Source organism: Macrotis lagotis, chromosome 5, assembly GCF_037893015.1.
Source record: "Macrotis lagotis isolate mMagLag1 chromosome 5, bilby.v1.9.chrom.fasta, whole genome shotgun sequence".
In the NCBI taxonomy this organism is placed as follows: Eukaryota; Metazoa; Chordata; class Mammalia; order Peramelemorphia; family Peramelidae; genus Macrotis; species Macrotis lagotis.
Window position 1 is genome coordinate 167,414,370 of NC_133662.1, and position 20,287 is coordinate 167,434,656.

Genomic DNA, 20,287 nt, shown 5'->3' on the forward strand with positions numbered 1-20,287 from the left:
CCTTGTACAAGTGCTCACCTACCAGTAGTCTGGGAACAAGAGTTCATTTCTGTATTTACTAGAGGCTGAATATGGATGAGTTAGGAGCTGAGGCCTTGATGAATGACCTGTAAAACCAAGAATTGCTAGAGGCAGCAAGCAAAATGATACTGCTAAGTTTTCAATGGGAGTCTCAAATTTCAGGAAGCTGCAAATCAGGACTAAATTTATCATTTTGCTCATTGTCTATATTTAAAATATTAATGGAAAAATTTTAATAGTGCAAAACTTTTTTATCTGTTGTCTTTTCCCAATAATCTGGCACAGTGGTCTGATCTTTCAGCCTTAGTTTCCTTATCTGTAAATTAGGAATAATATTAATAATAATAATAATAATAATTATAGCATGTACCTCACAGAATTGTTATAAATATCAAATGAGATATTAAAGTGTTTTGTAAATACTCTATAGTTCTCTACAAATACCAGCTTGTGTTAATTAAAAAGGTTTGAGAGACATAATTCCTGGGAAATTTAATCATTTTATTAAGAAGGCCAGCAAAGACAAATATAGTGGTGGGTTCATAGTTGTTATATCCTTCAAAAAGTAGGTATTCCCTAGAGGTAGGAATCAACCCTGATTGGTTAACAATTAATGAAAGAATGAATATTACAGTGAGGGACTGAGTGACATCATGTTGCCTTTGGACAGAGACTATCTCTATAAATAACCAGACCACTACCAACCTTGGGCAATTTAAACAAAAGGTTCTATCTCTCCCCAAGTTTAATTGAATGGAATTTACCTTAGACTAAAGATTACTTATAAGATTCTCCAATAAAGGAGAAGGTAAACCTCAACTTTCAGAGACTAAGGTCTTTAAAATAGAGAAAAGGAGAACTCTAAATCTCCCCAAATCATTAATTATTAATAATACATTCCTCAGGTTAATATATGTATATATTCATGTACAAATATATATACACACATATGTATATGTGTTTATATTTTAAAAATATCTCTCTCCCTTTCTCTCTATATGTATATATTCTCACATCACCCATTTTATATATTTATGTTTATGCAAAAATTTATATATATTTATATTTTATTATATTTTATTTATTGATATTTAGAACAAACTGATAAAAAACCTTGCTGATTTTCATTTAAAGGGACTTTAAAAAAAGATATATTTATCTTAAAAAGTTGATTTAAAACAAATCAAAAGAAGTACCACTTTATAAAGCAAGAAATAAACTCATGGAACTCTACCCAAAAAGATGCTACAGACTGAAAATACAAATAGGTTTAGATTCATTCATAGAAGATAAAAATCCATAATAGGTTGTCATAATGATAAAAAGTTTCAAATTATAGGGGATATACTGTTGAAGTATCATTGCAATATAGTTCTGGGCTAGTTACAAAGATGTGTGGGTAAGTATTCAAATAGTTTTCTTGGAGAGGTGGGAATATATACATGCTATCCTTTTAAGTTTGATTTGCGTTGTTTAGTACCCTATACTTTTCTTAAGTCTAGATAATCAACAAAAAAAGTAAATCAAATTCTGATTTGTAGTGTTTGCTATTTTCTGAGGTATAAATAAATATTCAGACCAAAATTTTTGCATTTTGTTCTCACAAAATGAGGCAAGCTGACTCCAGGACATTCCTGTCAGATGTATCATAGTTCAATATAGCTAACCATATTGCCAGAGGGGCCAACACCAGAAGCTTTCAGTAGTCCCATATGGGAATAATCTAATATTGACAATGACTTGAAATCAAGCTGAGTTTTAGGATAAGTGAATATTTTGTTTTTATCTTTCTTAGACACAGTCTAGAATCCCTTATTCCTTTTTCAACATTAATAGTATGCTTATATCTATAACCTTTCTTCTAGGTTAAAAAAGAATTTTCTTATTTTTCACTGTTTTCTTTTTTTTAGATAGAGCCAAGACATTAAGGCTTCTATATCTCAGGTTTGAATAAGGAAACCAGCATATTTCAGCCTCATTAGTAAATGTGAAAAAGGTTGCCCTGTAGTTGGCAGCTTCCAAGAAAAAGAAGCATTCTTGATATTCTTCTAGTATCATAAACACGTATGTACAACTTTAATGGAAAGGAATCAATATATGCTGATTATTATTTAGTATCAAATTCCATACTATATCTTTAAACTGTACTCTCATATTCCATGATACATTGGAAGAAATCCTAGATTAGATATTTGAAAACCCGAGCTGGAATCTTGGCCCCTCCTAACATATATGATTTTGGGCAAGTCACTTTCCTTTACTGAAAACCTTCCAGTTTCTTCCTCTATATAAGAAGATGGGTCCCTTTAACTCTATTTATATGAATTTTTATCTAAGGAAAGGATAAATGTACAAAAATGGTTTTAAACATTCTAAAGATAGAAAATGTCCTTTTTTTTATAGTTGTGCTCCGAATTTCTTGGGAGCCTATGTTTTTGAAACTAGTATATGACCTAGAAACAATGATTTCCTAAGTCCCCTTTTCATCTTTAAGTATGGAGACAATTCATTATATTTTTAAACTATCTGAAGATCATAAAGTGTTCTGTTCCAAATAACATAACATTTGGAAGGAAGGAAGGAACAAAGGAAGGAAGAAGGAATGAAGGAAGGGGAAACTATGACAAAGAGAAAAAGAGAAAGAGAGAGAGAGAGACAGAGACAGAGACAGAGACAGAGAGACAGAGAGAGAGAGAGAGAGAGAGAATCAGGCTAAATAATAAGGCAGCAGATTGCTATGACAAGGATCACAATTAGTTAAGACTAAATAACAGGAATTTTGTGCCCATTCGGTTTATAAAATCCCAAACAGTAGTTTATGTACAGTTATTTGCTGCCACCTTCTGGTAACAGAATTTTACATGATGTGAAACATCAATTTCTCTATCCCAACTCAGGTTTTTACAAATGAAGAGTCTGAGAGAAATGAAATAGTTTGTCCAAGTCCACACACATTAGTGTCAGAATAAATCAGAAATGTCTAATAATACATAAATATAATTTACTTCCATTAGCATCTTAAATTAGCTATTAATACTTTGTTGATGAAAGAATGTCTTTTTAAGTCTTTTTTAAGAGATGCCAGAATCAAAATGAGTCTTGCACAAGTGATTGAGGGCAATAAGGATCACTTGAAATGAAAAATTCAAAGTACAAAGAATTCTGCCATGTGTTGGAGAAAAAAAATCTGAGTTTCAAAACAATAAATACTATTTTTATTGAAGTATGTTGGGAGAACTTTGTTCAACATTTAAAAAGGTCATAACAATACTGACCCTAACTCAGAGGGAAAAGGTGAGAATCAAGATAGAAAATGTAGATGACAGTACTTTGACAAAAATAAAGTGTTATCTCAATGGTATTTTGTAAGTCATATAGGCTTTATTTTAAAGATCATATATTTGGAGGTGAAAGAAACTTTAGTGTCAAGTTTTTAATAATCATAATTAGGTACTCAATTTTATTCAGTAGGGAAGAAAACTAGTTTAGTAAAGTGACTAGAATTATCCCTTCTACATTGGTTAGTGTTACCCAAGACACCCCCATGATCAAGAAAATCTTAGTAAAATTATTTGATCCTCCTTTAATTCCAGAGAAAAACCATCCTAAATTTTTCTCTCTCTTTTTATAGAATGTTCACAGTATCTTAATTGTAAAATTTGGGTTGTTATTCTAGAATACTATACATATTTTATGTATTTCTGTATTTATAAACTTTTTCTGTGCTGTTTCTTGGCCTCCATGTGTCTTCTGTGACATCTGCAAGACTTATAAAAATTTCCACTTAATTTCCTATGACAGCCTGTGATATTTCAAAATCATGATGGAGAAAGTCACAATTTGGAAGGGATAATTGTATTTTTCTACATTATCTTCTACTATGATGTCAATGTGGTAGGTAGACCACATTGCATGTAAGCTCCTTGAAGTTACATTTTTGTCTTTATAGTGTGTTTATCAATGTTTTAATTTTAATTGTAAATGAATTTTGAAATAACATTTTAAATTTTAAAATTTAAATTTGTTTGAATTAAATTACATTTAAAAAATTTTTGTTTCATTTTCAACCGAACATCTTCTTTCCCAATTGAGAAAACAAGAAAAACATAAATATTTACAAACATGGATAATCAAACAAAACAAATTCTTCCATTGGTAATGTTCAAAAAGATATATTTTAATCTGCACATTGCGTCCATCACTCTATCAGCAGGTGAACAATATATTTTATTATGAATATTCAGTAATTGCGCTTGGTAATTTTGTTGACAAATTACAAACTCAAAGTTATTTGTTTTTTCTGATATTATTATTGTATAAATTGTTTTCACCTTTTGCTTACTTACTCAAGTGTGCTTTTAGAATAGATTTAAATACTTGGAATCATGTGTCCTATTAGAACTGAGCATGCCTAATAGCCACAGGAAATCTTAATGGATAGATATGTAAATAGTCTGGGTAATATTTTTTTGGTGATGATTCAAGGTTTTCATATGACACTAATCCAAGTAGGATTTGGAAGATTACTCTCTATATGGCCAGGGCAATCAACTTATGCTTTAAAGAAAGCTCTGGCTATGTATATACATATGTATTCCTACTTGCAGAATAATATTGTTCTTTCAAGGATTTTGTTCATTGAAATGGCTTTTTGGGTAGCTTATATCTGTTAATAATCATCTACTATCAAGATTTTTTTACAAAGAAATATTCTACTTCTGGTCTTTAGGAGAGCAATAGGAAAGAAGGATATGAAAGGAAAGAGAAATTAGAAATCAAAAAATCTTGAGGGGGGTTTGGACTGATGATGTAAGTTAGACTTTGTTTATGAGCAAGAGAAATTTGGGAAAATTTGAAGAAATCTCCAGACCTCATACTGGTCTCAATTATCTTTCCAGGTTTGGAAATAAAGACCAAGGAAAATGAAATAGAATATGAAAAGGCTAGGGAAGATTTAAAAGGTTAAAAGATTCTGAAAGAATTAAAATCTGAAGAGGTAATCAACAAAAGATAAGGAGAACCTTCTTGGCAACACAAGAGAAAGGTCAATAAAGAAAAGTAAATAAATAATTAGAAAATAAAGTAGTTTGGTGGGTAAGGCTAATTATGCAATAAATTGGAAGCTGGTATAATACTGAAAGATAACTGAGAATAACTGTGGCTGTGGAGTTATTGACACAAATGAAAATAATTTAAATAGTGCTGTTAAATGATTTAGAGATGATAATTATACAGGTTTTAACCAGATTCTAGAGTTGTGATATTGACATCCTTAAGGAAGTAAAAAAAATAACATTGAAAATTTCAACTACTGTAAAAGTATGAAATAACTTATATTAAGCATACCTTGTTTGTGTTTCTGTCATAATCATTACATGATATGTGTTCCTACTGATCTTTCTTCTGCAAGTGAAGAAATTCAAAGAATACATCTCTACACTTCACACTCTAGGTTGTAAGGGAGAAAGAAGCTTTTCTAAACTAAAATAAAGTAAGAAGAGTACAAAAGAGGGAAAAAGGAATAAGAGGCTTCAATGCCCCAATGCAAAAACATTGGGACAGTATCTCTTCTATCCCAGGAGTAGAACTCAACTTTCAAAATAAGCTAGAAAAATAAAATAAAATAAAAATAAAATAAAAAAATAAGCTAGAAAAATAAGCAACAAGCAAACAAACAAAACCCCTGACCATTGAAAGTTACTATTAGTGATAGAGAAGATGAAAACACAAGTTCTGAAGATGTCACTAATGTCAAAATGCCTATGTGTAAAATCTCTTTGTGTAAAAGAAAAAACTTTAATTGATCTAAAGCCCAAAAAGAACTACTAGAAGAAATAAAAAATTATTAAAATTCAAAAAAGAGTAAAAAAATGAAAATAATACAAGATAATCATGAAAAAGAGTTAACATCTTGTAAAGGAAACAGAAAAAATTGAAACAGATTTACAAAATTTACTAAAGAAAACAACTCCTTAAAAAGTAGAATTGACTAAATGTAAAAGGCAGTAAAAAAACCTCCTTGAAGAAAATAATTCCTTAAAATTTGAATTGGGTAAATGGAGGCTTATGACTCCATAGGGTATCAACAAACAATAAAATCAAATCAAAAGAAGAAAAATTAGAAGAAAATGTTAAATATCTCATTGGAAAAACAAATGACCTGACAAACAGATCCAGGAGAGATAATTTAAAAACTGCATGAAAGTTATGATAAAAAAGCAGAGGCAAGACATTATATTTCAAGAAATTATTGCTGAAACTGTCCAGGCACCCTAGTGCCTGGGGGTAAAAAAGAAATGGAAAAATCCATCATTCACTTCCTGAAAGAGATTCTAAAGTGAAAATTTCTAGGAATATTAAAGCCAAATTCCAGAACACCCATGTCAAGGAGAAAATATTGCAAGCAGCCAGAAAAAAAATTCAAATATCATGGGCTCAAAGCTAGGATTATGCAAGATTCAGCAATTTCTATATTAAAGGATTGGAGGGTTTGGTATCTGAAACGCAAAGGAGGTACGATTCCAACTAAGATCACCTGTCCATCAAAACTGAGATAATTCTTCAGGGGAAGAATGGTTATTCAGTGAAATAGAGGATTTAATAGCTAGAGCTGAACAGAAAATGTGATTTTCAAATACAAGATACAAGAGAAGCATAAGGCAACCAAGAAAGAAAAAAAGTAAGCGATTCAGTAGGGTTAAATTGTTAGCATCTCATGAGGGAAAGATGATACATGTAACCTGATACATGATACATGTAGTTAGAAGAAATATACACAGACAGAGGTTGTGGGTGTAAGTCAACTTTGATGGAATAATATAAAAAGATTTCTGTACCTATTTTATTCTATATGAGAATGAGGATTGCCAGGAGAAGGAAAGGAGAAGTAGAATGGAGAATAAAATATCTCAAATGAAGTAGTATAAAAGACTTATTACATATGGAGGGAAAGACTGGGATACGGCAACACTTGAACTTTACTGTCATTGGGATTGGTCAAAAAAGAGAACAGCATACATATTCAATTGAGTATAGAAATCTGTCCTAAACAATAGGGAAGTAGGAGGGGAAGGGAACAAAAGAAGGAAGGCAAGATTGAGGGAAAATAGTGGTTGGAAGCAAAACACTCATGATATGATATAGGGTGAAAGGAGAGAGAGAATAAAGACTAATTTAATATGAGGAAGACTAGAAGCATAATTGATCATATCAATAACAAAACTAACAGAAATTGTATGACTATTTCAATAGATAAAGAAAAAAGTTTTGACAAAATACAGCATCTATACCTATTAAAAACACCAGAAAGCATAGGAATACATGAAATTTTTCTTAAAATGATAATAGTATCATCAAAAACCATTAGTCAAACATTATAAGGAATGGAGATAACTTAGCATTCCCCCCAAAAAATCAGGAATGAAGAAGGGAGGCCCATTAACACCACCATTATTCAATATTGTATTTGAAATATTTGCTATAGCAATAAGAGAAGAAAAATAAATTGAAAAATAAAGCTATTCAAGATGATAGGATGATGTACTTGAAGAATACTAGGGAATCAACTAAAAACTGCTTGAAATAATGAACAACTTAAGCAAAGTTGCATGATATAAAATAAACCCACATAAATCATTGGCATTCCTATTTTATATTGCCAGAAAAATGCAGCAACAAGAGGTAAAACAACTATAGACAATATAAAACACTTGGGATTCTACTTGCCATGGTAAACCTATATAAATATGATTACAAAACTGGTTTTTACAAAAATGAAGTCAGATCTAAACAAATGGAAAAATAGCACTCATGGGTATGCCAAGTCAATATGTTAAAAATGACAATTCTACCTAAATTAATTTGCTTATTTAGAGCCATACCACTAAAACTAGCAAAAATATTTGAAAGAAAATAAATAATAACAAAAAAATAATAATAATAATAACAAAATTCATCTTGGGAAAAAGATAGAGAATATCAAAGAAATCCAGGAAAAAAGTGGAGGAAGGTGGCTTAACATATCAGATCTCAAAAGTACATAATAAAGTGGCAATCATTAAAACAATCTGATACTAACTAAAAAATATAATGGTGGATTAGTGTAATAGATTAAATAACAATACACACTAATAAATGAATATAGTTGTCTAGTGTTTGCTAAACCAAAACCACAAGAAGTCACTATTTGATAAAAACGACAGGGGAAACCGGAAATACAGTAGGACAAAAACTAGGCAAAAACCTGACACTATGTATCAAGATAAAATCAAAATGGGTACATGGTTTAGACTTAAAGAATGATTCAATAAACAAGAAATAGTTTATCTTTCAGATCTATAAAGAAGGGAAGAATTTATGACCAAATAAGTGGTAGAGAGCATTACAAATTTTAAAGTCAATTTTTTTATTATATTAAAATAAAATAGATTTTGTACAAACAAAACCAATGTAATTAAGAGTAGAATGAAAATAGAAAGCTAGGGGGGAAAGTTTGCAGCAGGTTCTCTGACAAAGGGATTCATTTTGTTTTAGGTTTTTGCAAGGCAATTGGGTAAAGTGGCTTGCCCAAGGCCACATAGCTAGATAATTACCTAATTAAGTGTCTGAGGTCAGATTTGAACTCAGGTACTCCTGACTCCAAAGCCGGTGCTCTATCCACTGTGCCACCTAACCACCCTTAAAGGTTTCATTTTAAAAATATGGAGAGAACTAAGTCAAATTTATAAGAATACAAGTCATTCTCCAACTGATAAATCATCAAAGGATATGAACAGGCAGTTTTCAGGTGAAAAATTCAAAACAATCTATAGTCATTTGAAAATATTCTGTAAATCACTATTGATTAAACAAATGCAAATTAAAATAATTCTGAGGCACCACCTCATACCTATCAGATTGATTAATATAACAGAAAAGGAAAACAGTAAATGTTGGATGTACAAAACTTGGGACACCAATGCATTGTGGGTAGAGTTGTGAACTGATCCAACCTTTCAGGAGAGCAATATATAACTTTTGACCCAGCAATGCCACTGCTAGGTCTGTATCCCAAAGATGAAAAATAATGGTGGAGGGAGGACCTATTGGCACAAAAATAATTAAAGCAACTCTTTTTGTAGCGGCAAAGAATTGGAAATTGAGAGCCTATTCATCAAGTAGAGATTGCTTTGTACATATGATGGAATAAATTGTGCTATAAGAAATGACAAGTAGGCTACTTTCAGAAAAATCTGGAAGGACTTACATGAACTATCACAAAGTGAAATGAACACAATCAGATTAGTATACTCAGGGAAAGTAATGCTATGCAATGATCAGCTGTGAATGACAGCCATTCTGATTAAAACAAAGATCTATGACAATTTTGAAGGACTTATGATGAAAAATGTTATCAATCTTCAGAGAAATAATTAATGGAGTCTGAATGCAGATCCAAGCATACTCTTTTTCACTTTTTTGTGCTGAGATTTTTTTTTGGTCCCTGTCTTCTTTCACATTATGATTTATATGGAAAAATGCTTTGCATAAATGCACCTACATAACTTACATGAAATTGCTTACTATTTCAGGAAAGAAGAGTGGGAAAAGGGAAGGAGAAAAGTTGGGACTCAAATTGTTTTTAAAGGACAATTTTATTTATTTTGAATTTTAAAATTGTTCACCTAATCTTGCCCCCCCCACAGAAGCACAGAAGGCAGTCTGTTAGTCTTTAATTGTTTCCATGGCATACATTGATCTATGAATTTAGATGGGAAAGAATTATATCATCATTTTCATTAACTTTAATTGAAATTCAGGATTTATTCCAATTATTTAAAAAATCACTATTCTGAGTTGGGGTCCATTGGTTTCAGAACCAGATTTACAAAGAAGTTTTGTTAGTAAATAAGAATTTAATTAGGAGATAGTGCCAAGATGGCAGAGTAAAGACATTAGAAGTCACAGATGGAGTGAAACAATTTTCCAGCCCAAGACAACTTAGAAGGTTGGCAGGAAAGGTCTGTTGCACTAGGGTGAGAGATAAATGAGGAGCAGACCTCTGAGAAACTGAATTATTGGCTTCAGTGGTTGTTTCCAGATATCTCAACCCATAGATGCCAAAGACAACTTTGAAGAAAAGGCCTCTAACACCTGGGTGAAAGTGAGACACAGTCCAACTCAAGTTGCACTCAGTGCAGACCCTGACCCACTAGGAGCAGTCTTGGGAGCTACTGAATAAGTGACAGCAAAAGCTGCTTCCACAACCCTCAATCCAACTGGTCAAAAGGAGATTATAGTAGTCTGTTTGCTAGCACTGAGGAAGGGCTCTGTAGCTTTACTCATTCCCAGATCTGGATCACAGTTTTTGGTTACAGTTCCAGGAAGAGAAGGGGCACTAGTTCATGAAAGCTTGCTGTCACAGGGAAGTGCAGACGCTCATTACAGTTCCAGGGCAAAAAAGGGTGCTTGTGGTCACTCATAGACCACAGCACAGGCTAGGAGAGTAGTAAACATTTCTCTGTAGATCATTACCACCTTGGAAGAACTGAAAACTTGCAGGTCAACAGGTCCTCCAGAGAGCTTTCAGATCTCTCACAACAGCTACAAAAAATCTCTAGGAGCTTGGGACAAACTCTCCACCCTGGAAACAGAGCCTTATTTTAACAAAGAATTTAAATCAATTCATAGGCTGGGAAAATGAACAAATAACAAAAAAAAGAAATCTGACATAGCAAATTAATCTGGTGAGAAGAAATATAAAAAAAACCAGAAGAAGATAACAAAATTAATACTACTATATCCAAAACCCTCCAAGAAAAACAGCAAGTGCTCAAAAAGGATTTTGAAAATCAATTAAAAGAGGTAGAAGAAAAGTTGGGATCATAAATGAGAATTATGTAAAAAAAATCATGAAAATGAGTCAGCAGCTGGATAAAGAAGACACAAAAAATACTGAAGAAAACAAAACCTTAAAACACAGATTCAGTAAATGGTAAAAGAGGTTAAAAAAACAGTGAGGAGAAGAATAACTTCAAAAGCAGAATTGGAAAAATGGAAACAGAGGCACAAAAATTCTCTGTAGGAAAAAAGTCCTTTAAAAAGTAGAATTGGTTAAATGGAAAAGGAAATGCAAAAACTCACAGGAGAAAATAATTCATTAAAAATTAGAACTAAGCAAATTGAAACTCATGATTAAGAAAAATAAAAATACAATAAACAATCAAAATAATGAAAAATAGAAGACAATGTAAAATATCTCATTGGAAGAACAACTGATCTGGAAAATAGATCCAGGAGAGGTAATTTAAAATTTTAAAATTTAAAAAATGCCAGCCATGATAAAAAAAAACCCTAGACAATATTTTTAAAGAAATTACTTAAGAAAACTGCCCTGATATTCTAGAACCAGAGAGAAAAAAGAAATTGAAAGAACACACAGATCACCTTCTGACAGATCCCAAAATGAAAACTCCAAGAAATATTATAGTCAAATTCCTGAGCTCCCAGGTCAAGGAGAAAATATGGTAAGCAGTCAGAAAGAAACAATTCAAGCATCATAGAGCCATAGTCAAGATAACACAAGATTTAGCAGTTTCTATGTTAAAGGATTGTAAGTTTTGCAATATAATATTCCATAAGGTAAAAGAATTCAAATTACAATCAAGAATGCTAGTAAAATTGAGCAAACTCTTTCAGGCAATGAAATTCGTTGAAATTTTGAACTTCAAATACAATACTCAAGCATAAAAAAGGAAGAAGGGAAAGGGAAATAATAAAGGACTTAGTGATGTTGAATTGTTTGTATTTCTACAGGTAAAGATGATACTGGTAACTCAACTTAATTTTTTTATAATTATTAGGGTTAGAAGTTACAACAATTAGAAGTCACAGCATCACTATTTTGGAAATGTTTTATATGATTATGCATTTATAACCCATATCAATTTTCTGGGTTTTTTCTTTGAGGGGGAAGAGACTGGGGATAAAGGAGAGAATTTGAAACTCAAAGTTTTAAAAACAAATGCTAAAAGTTGCATTTACATGTAATGGGAAAAACAAATTTCTAAGTCTATAAATAAAAAAAGAGTGGAATTGAAACATATTCTATTGCCTATGACTGAATTTGAAAGAAAACCAGTTTCCAAAGGGAGGGGATAAGGGTGTGATTGAAGAGAAAGACTTATTCCAGAGGTGGAATGACCCAGATCACAAAAATATGGGTCAGAGTAAAATGAGTGATAGCTCTCTTTGCCATTTATAGCAGGCAACACTGGAAGAAGTCAAAAGGGGGAAAAACTAAAGAATTGATGTCCCAAGGAAAACAAGGAAATGGGCTCAAAAAAGTCTGCTTTGGCAAAAAAAAAAAAAAGAAGGCTGTCTTTTCCCTGAAACAGGGAAGCTGGAGAAAATATGTGAGCAACACTCCATCTATGGCATCCAGAGTCAAGTGTACTCTATGATTTTACTGGCCCATGGTGTTGTATGGGCAAGGAGGGAATTTATAATTGCTTTTACAATTCAATAATTAAAAATTATTCAATCTCTTTTAGAATGAATTGTTATATTTTGTTTCCCCCCTCCTTGATATAGGAATACTTCCTCTACACTTCATCCTTTCTGACTTTTCCTCACATTTATATCAGTGGGATAAGAGTAGGGAGATAAAGTTTTATGAACTCTAGATGAGAGTTATTATGATAATTAATGTTGGGAAAGTTTTTTTTCCCTCAAATGCTTTTTTCAATGACTTTATAACATAACAGCAAATCTTCCCTACTTTAATTTACTTTGACTCCATTTACAAATTCTCAGACTAAAATTTACCACTTTTGGTTTCAATTGCCTTAATTAACTTTAATGTGAAATATAAAGGGTTTTCCTTCCACACCTTCTAATTAGCACTTTATTTCACTTATTATCTTACGTCAATTCTTACTCTTTGCATGCATCAGTATTTATATGTTTAGCCTCTAAAAGTGTAATAAACTTGATGTTATCCTTTCCACACCTTCAAGTATCACCTTCACATTGACATCCTAGCTCTGTGTTTAGTGAACCAAAGAAATAAAAAGAAAACTTTAAGAATCAAATAGTGACCTCTTAATTCCTAGAAATCTTTTCAAAAGGATCAAAAAATTCAAAAACAATATGCCAAACTAAAAGTCTGTTTCATACCTGTCTGCTCTAAAGATGTATAGAGAATGGTGAATTCCTATTTTAAGATACTAAGTTTTATACTTATCAAAGAAATCTCATTTGGGATAATTATTAAGAATGTAAAAGGTGTCCTCACTTTACAAAAAGATTTGTCATTAAGAAATAGAAACCTTGGGGTAGCTAGGTGGCGCAGTGGATGAAGCACTGGCCCTGGAGTCAGGAGTACCTGAGTTCAAATCCGACCTCAGACACTTAATAATTACCTAGCTGGGTGGCCTTAGGCAAGCCACTTAACCCCATTGCCTTGCATAAACCTAAAAAAAAATAGAAACCTTTCCCTGGATAATGAAAATGAGATCCTATTTAACTAAACTTGGATATGCATACAGCTTTCTGAAACATGTCTAATGTCTATAGTTAGTGATTAATAAATGTTTTTGAATGATTGGTAATCATTTTTAGCAAGAGCTGTTTCAGATTAAATTCAAGCAATGGGTGAAAAAAGTTTGAATGGAGAGTGGAAAACTTGTGACTGAGGATTTTGGAGTTACAGGTAGCCATTATTTACTATAACTCTCTATGGTTGAGATGGGGTGGGGGAAGCTTTGGTAGTATTTTTGTATGTACTAGAGATAGTAGGATAAAAAAAAAATTATTTTAAAGTATTATTTCAATATCTACTTGTTAATACTTGGATTTAAAGTGCATCTTAGACAAAAATGAAATTATAAAATTTAAACATAATTTTATAAATATTTTATAATGTTTAGCACTTAAATAAGATTTACACAACATATTTAAATATTAAATGTGTTTAAAATAAAATTATGAAAGTAAAATTATTTCTAGAGTACAAAACTATCTTCCATTAATTTTCTTACCTGGTCTTTCTAGTGTTAAAAAAATTAAGACAATAAATACAGATCTGCTCATTATCTACAACTTTCAAGGATATTTCTATTTTTTGCTATGTCCTACCCAGGAATTCTTCAGCTAGGGTGTGCATCAAGAAAGAGGAAATGTGATGGGGGGGGGGAATTAATTAATCTTAAATATAACTCTTTAAGCAATAAATTGCTTTCCATCTTTAAATCTTAATTCTTCCCTAAAAATAGGAGGAAAATGGTGACTAAAAAAGTTAGAAGAAAGTCAAATTGTTTAAAGAAATATTAATTTCTTTAATTTAATTTGAATTACTGTTAATGAAGTGTTTTATTCTAAAGCTTAAAAGAGCTTTCTTTTGGCTACAAGAAAGAAATATGCTTTGCTAAAAATGAAAATAAAAGGTAACATATGAATGGGGTAGCACTTTCTTCACTACCACCTTGAGAGTTAGTTAATTGAAATATACTTCCTATTTTGCCCTTCAAAGAAATAGTTCATAGTTTGGGGAGAATTGTGTCTCAGTATGAATTATGTTTCTAGTCTTAGAGGTAAAAGGTCATCTAATTCAGTTCCCTTATTTGACAATTGAGGAAACAGAAGTTCAAAGAAGTAACTTGACCACAGTCACATAAGTAAGCAAATGGTAGAGATGGGAATTCAAACCCAAACATTCTGCCTTCATACCAGTCTCTTCTATTGTAAGATAATACTACTTTTTTTGGTTGAATTTTCTTCCAATGAATGGCATTTAAGAAGAGAATAATTGCCATGGGAAAAATACAAATTTTGTTTACTTTTTGTTAGAATTCGAATAGATTCTTTCAAGGTACAACAAAACAAAAACATTATTTTCAATCTTGAAGAAATAACCCATTGTGCAAAATGTGATGCAAATTTGCTGATCATGAACATGCTCTGCTTTAGGCTCGCTGAAAGCTATTTCCTACAATTGTGTCTCTGGCTTCTTTTCTCTGTTCATACTTTTCCACTATCAAATTCTTTTGTTTAAGCTAAAACACAAAACAAAATTCAATTTGTGTGAAAATAATATCTTCGGATATATGGTACATTCATTGTCTTATTTTTTGCAGAAAGTCATTACTATTAAAATATTTTAAAGATAGATAACTTAACGAGATGAATAGTCAACTAATTTAAAAAAACATTAATTTTTGCCAAATCATTTTGAATACAAAACTAGCCTCATCAATGGCATCAGAAACAAGGGGGAGAATACAGTTCAAGCATGGCTTATACAGAAGAAGTTTGAGATTACTACCATAACATATTTATCCACCTTGAGAAATTGATCCAGTAGACTTTCAGGTATTAAAGAGTAAAGAAATCATCACTTAATATTTTCTATCTGTAGGTAGATATCTTTTGCTATTGTATGTCAGAACCAAGAAAAATGGGAAGTAGTATCACTGATCTTCTGGGATGGAAGAGAGCTAAAACATTTCCTGAGTTAGAACCATAATATCAAAGAATATGAGAAAATCAGATTAGTATTTAGAAAAAAATTAATATTTTCATGACATAGAAATTGGCCAATAAATTATATTCTCCTTACTTCTTCTAGGAAGTCATCATGAACTACTTCAAAACTCCCTTTAAAATACCATTGTTAAAGTAATTATATTATAAGGAAGGAGAGGTTGATCAACATTAGCAAAATTAATTATATAGATTAGCTAGTTATCACCTTGGAAGTAAAAAGAGAGGAAAACTTTGGAGAGAGGAATGTTTTTAAATCATATTATAAAACCATAGCATATTAGGGATAGAATATATTTAATATATATATATATATGTATATATATATATAGTGTTCCCAATGGACAAATGATCAATCGATATGGACAGTTTTCAAATGAAGAAATTAAAACTATATATATAATCATTTGAAAAAGTGTTCCAAATTATTATTGATTAGATAAATGCAAATTAAAACAACTATGAGGTATCACTTCACACTCATCAGATTGACTTGGATGATAAAAAGGGAAAACAATCAATGTTGGAGAGGTTGTGTGAGGACTGGTACAGTAATTCATTATTGTTGGAGTTGTGAACTGATTCAACCAATCTGGAGAGCAATTTGGAACTATTCTAAAAGAGCAATAAAACTGATCATACCATTTGATCTAGCAATTCTAATGCTAGACCTATATCCAGAAGAAATCATAAAAGTGGGAAATTTTCATGTAATGAAATATTCATAGCAACTTTTTGTAGTGGCAAAGAATTGGAAAATGAGGGGATGCCCAGCAATTGTGGAATAACTAACTGAACAAGTTATGGTATATAAATATTATGGAATACTATTGTTCTATAAGAAACCATAAATGGTCAGACTCTAGAGAAGGAATGAATTGCAGGAACTGAGCAAAGGGAGAACCAAGAGACTATTGTCCACATTAACAAGAACATTGTGAGTTGATCAAACCAGATGGATGCAGATCCTCTCAGTAGTTCAGAAAGCTAGGATAACCCTGAGAGAGTAGCTATGGACAACGTTATCCCCATCCAGAGGAAGAAAACAAAACAAAACAAATAGACAAATAAAAAAACCCTTCAGAATCTGAATGAACACTATATTCACTTTTTTAAAATTTCTCTATGTATTTCTTTCCTATTTCATGGTTTTCTCCCCCCCCCCTTAATTGTAATTCCTCATACCAAAAATGACTAATCTTTAAACATACTAAACACAAATGTGTATATACGGTATTCTTCTGACTGTTTGTCACTGAGGGGCGTGGGTGGGAAGGGAGAATGAAAAGAAATTATGTAACATAAAAAAGCATATGGGGCAGCTAGGTGGTGCAGTGGATAGAGCACTGGCCCTGGAGTCAGGAGTACCTGAGTTCAAATCCGGCTTCAGACACTTAATAATTACCTAGCTGTGTGGCCTTGGCAAGCCATTTAACCCCATTGCCTTGCAAAAACCTAACAAAAAATGTATATGCATGTGGATGAATGTTGAAAATCTTTCATAACATGTAATTGGAAAAATAAAATAAAATATCAAGTATAAAAGAAAAAAGAAGTCAAAATTCCTTATTTACAGTGAAGGAAAACAAGGCACAGAGAGTATAATTTTAAAAAGCATGTTTATTAGTCATATCATCAATTAAGGTAATTAGCAAGGGGTTATAGTCTTTATATTTTTAAAATGTGATGACATTTTAAAATGTCATAACAGATTTATGTAATTAATTCAAGGTATAATATGAATATAAACAATTCCTATAAACCTCATCAAATAAATTAATCAAACAAAAAATATGTTAGTTATGGAAAAAGACCCTAATCATTTTTAGTGAAGTGATAAAAAGCCTCTAGCTAAATGAAATGAGTTGACATTACACTAAAGATATTTTGGAATTGAAAATGAGTCACAGTTGGTGAGTTATGGATAAAACAGGAGCATATTTCAGAATTCAGTATTCCAGAGGTAGAGCATTTCTGGTTAAACCCTTGAGGAGTACTCTCAATGGAAGGAGACCTTGTAAAGTTTGAAAGGTCAAAATATTTAGATATCCTTTTCATTATATGTGTATCCCTGGAACAGTAGACTCTAATGACAGTCGCTATATGGGAAAATGAGTATAAACTATGCACTTTGAAGAAAGGCAACTTCAAGTTTCTACAGTCTTCAAATCTGAGAACCCAATAAAGAGCTACACCTCAGGAAAATGTCATGAAGACTGATAAGAGAGAAAAGAATGATCATCCAACTAGGAACCATAAATTCCCCTTTTGCCACATATGCTAAGATTGAATCTACTTTTCCCTGGATTATGCTGTATTTGTGGGAGAGTATTTCCAAACTTTAGGGAAGGATGATTCAGTATTTACTATTCTTATAGTTATTTTGGCACAGTTGATCGTGTTGGGTTTGAATTCAGGAAAATCTAAATTCAAATTCTGCCCCAGAGTGCACAGTGAAAAGCTTGAATTGATTCTTAAGGCTAAGCAAATTAGTCTAGCCAGCTTTGTTTATACAGTAAAATTGCTGCAGTACCTGCTTTCTTCCTTTCTCCTTTTCTATTTTACTTCTGAGAGGACTAGCAAAGAGAACATGTACCTTTGAGAAATTTCAATCCTCTTAAGCACAGGGGACTCTGAGGAATAATATTTGGAACTGAAATTCTTGTTTAATGAGGATTCTCTCCAATCTTAGGAATCACATGGTAAAAGCTTTCTGTCAGTTAATTAGTCCCTGTACTAGCCTCTTTCCTTTTGTTTTCTTTTTCAGGTTATTAAATGTCTTCACAACACCAGCCTCTAACTCTGTCTCCCATACTTATCAATGGCTTAAAAATGAGGCTTCCGACCTTCAATTGTGAGTCTTTCCCTTAAAAAGTCTCTCTTGACAATTCTTTCTTATGAAATTAATCATTTAAAAAAAAAACCTATACCTCAGTCTCCAAATATTCAGATGATTAATAAGCTTTTTAAGTTTCACTTCCCTTTAGGCATAAACCATTTATATACCAATGCCAAAGGCCCATGTTCCCTGCAGTACTACATTTTAAACATAGTCCTTATCTCATTTTTTTTGTTTTTGAAACTATTTCTTTGAACTCGTATTTATATGCAAACAAGGACTCATTTTATCTTTCACAAGAGATTTATGTCTTTATATTTGCTCTACTATGTATTTCTCCTCAAAAATTTACTCAAATCCCTTTGGAAAACTATCTTCATACACACATTTTAAGAGTTTTTTTTTAATAAGTCAGCTATTTCTCTGTTCCTTTCGGCATCAAAATACACAACTATAAGAGCAGCAATATCTTATACTCTACAAATTGATTTTTTCTTTACAATTTTTTCTTTTCTTTTTCAGGACCCCAACTTTCCCCTTTGCTAACTGTTTTGTGTGTCAATAGAATGTATTTAAGAAACTGTCTAATGGTAACCATATCTAGGGAAGAGGCACAGGAGAGGAAAAAGAAAGGAATTTACATGATAACTATTATTTATTTAAAAGTCACTGCAAGTTGAACATAATAAATTTACAGTTTCATGTGCAGTCATCTTTTTAATTTTGTTATATTATGGAAATGTTTCTATTCCATAAATAAAAAATAAAATAAAAATTTAGCAAGATGAAAATGAAATAAAAAGTCATTAACAATATAAAAAAGAAACCAGTATTTTAATACCAAAATACTCTCAGTGAAATGTAATTATGTGTAGTTTGTTTTACTTTTTTATTAATGTGACCTATAATATAAAGGGAAAAAAATCTTGTCTTTCTATCTGACTACTAATAGAAGTAGTATAGTAATAAGATAACTTGCTGGATTTGGAGCCAGGAAGAGCTGGGTTCAATTCTCCCTGGAACATTTATTAGTTGTGCAAACCTAGACAAGTCACAACTTCCCTGAGTCTGAGTTTCCTTATCTATAAGATTTAAAGATTTCTGATGTCCCTTCCAACTGAATCTATGAGCCTATTACCTGGATTCTAGTTCAGTATCTGTCTTTGGGTTAGTTGTTTTAAATTTTCTACATCTCACTTCCCTCACTGGGGAAATGAAAGAATTGAATAAGTTACTTTCCATGGTGCCTTAAAGATCTGACTTGCTATGAATTCTACTTTGTACCTTTTTTACTCTGTTCACTCTGAGTCTCTAGTCTATGAGTTTCCCTTTTCAAAGTGTTGGAAATATTTCATGGGAATGAGGGAAGTTAAGGAACAATATATTTTGGTAGAAGTAGGGAACAGTAGACCTAAACGTTCTATTGCATAGTGACAAATAGAGGAAAAACCAATTGTACATTTTGGCAATGTTAATACCTATCTTCCTGTGTAGGTTTATAAGTCACAGGATTCATATAAATACATGCTTTCCTTAGTGTACATACACATAGACACACAGCTGGATCTCTGCCAATGATGATTATTCATTGTTAACATCTGTGAAATTTGCATTGTAGAAACAAGACAACCCCCCCTTGCCCTCTGTTCCTCCACCCCCAAGTCGTATATTTTACCTTGGTGATACATAGAGTAATTCTACCAAACATTCCTGCTGGAAAGTTTTATTTGTCAGAATTTTGATTAGGCTTTGGCCATCTGCAAAACTATAAATTAACAGGGAAAATGTGAAGTGACTAAAGCATGAAACAATGAAAGGAAATCCCAGCCTAAAACACAACCTTAGCTGGAAAGATTGCTGTTTTTTTTACAAGAGATAATTTATTAAAAGTAAAAAATCTAATTGGTT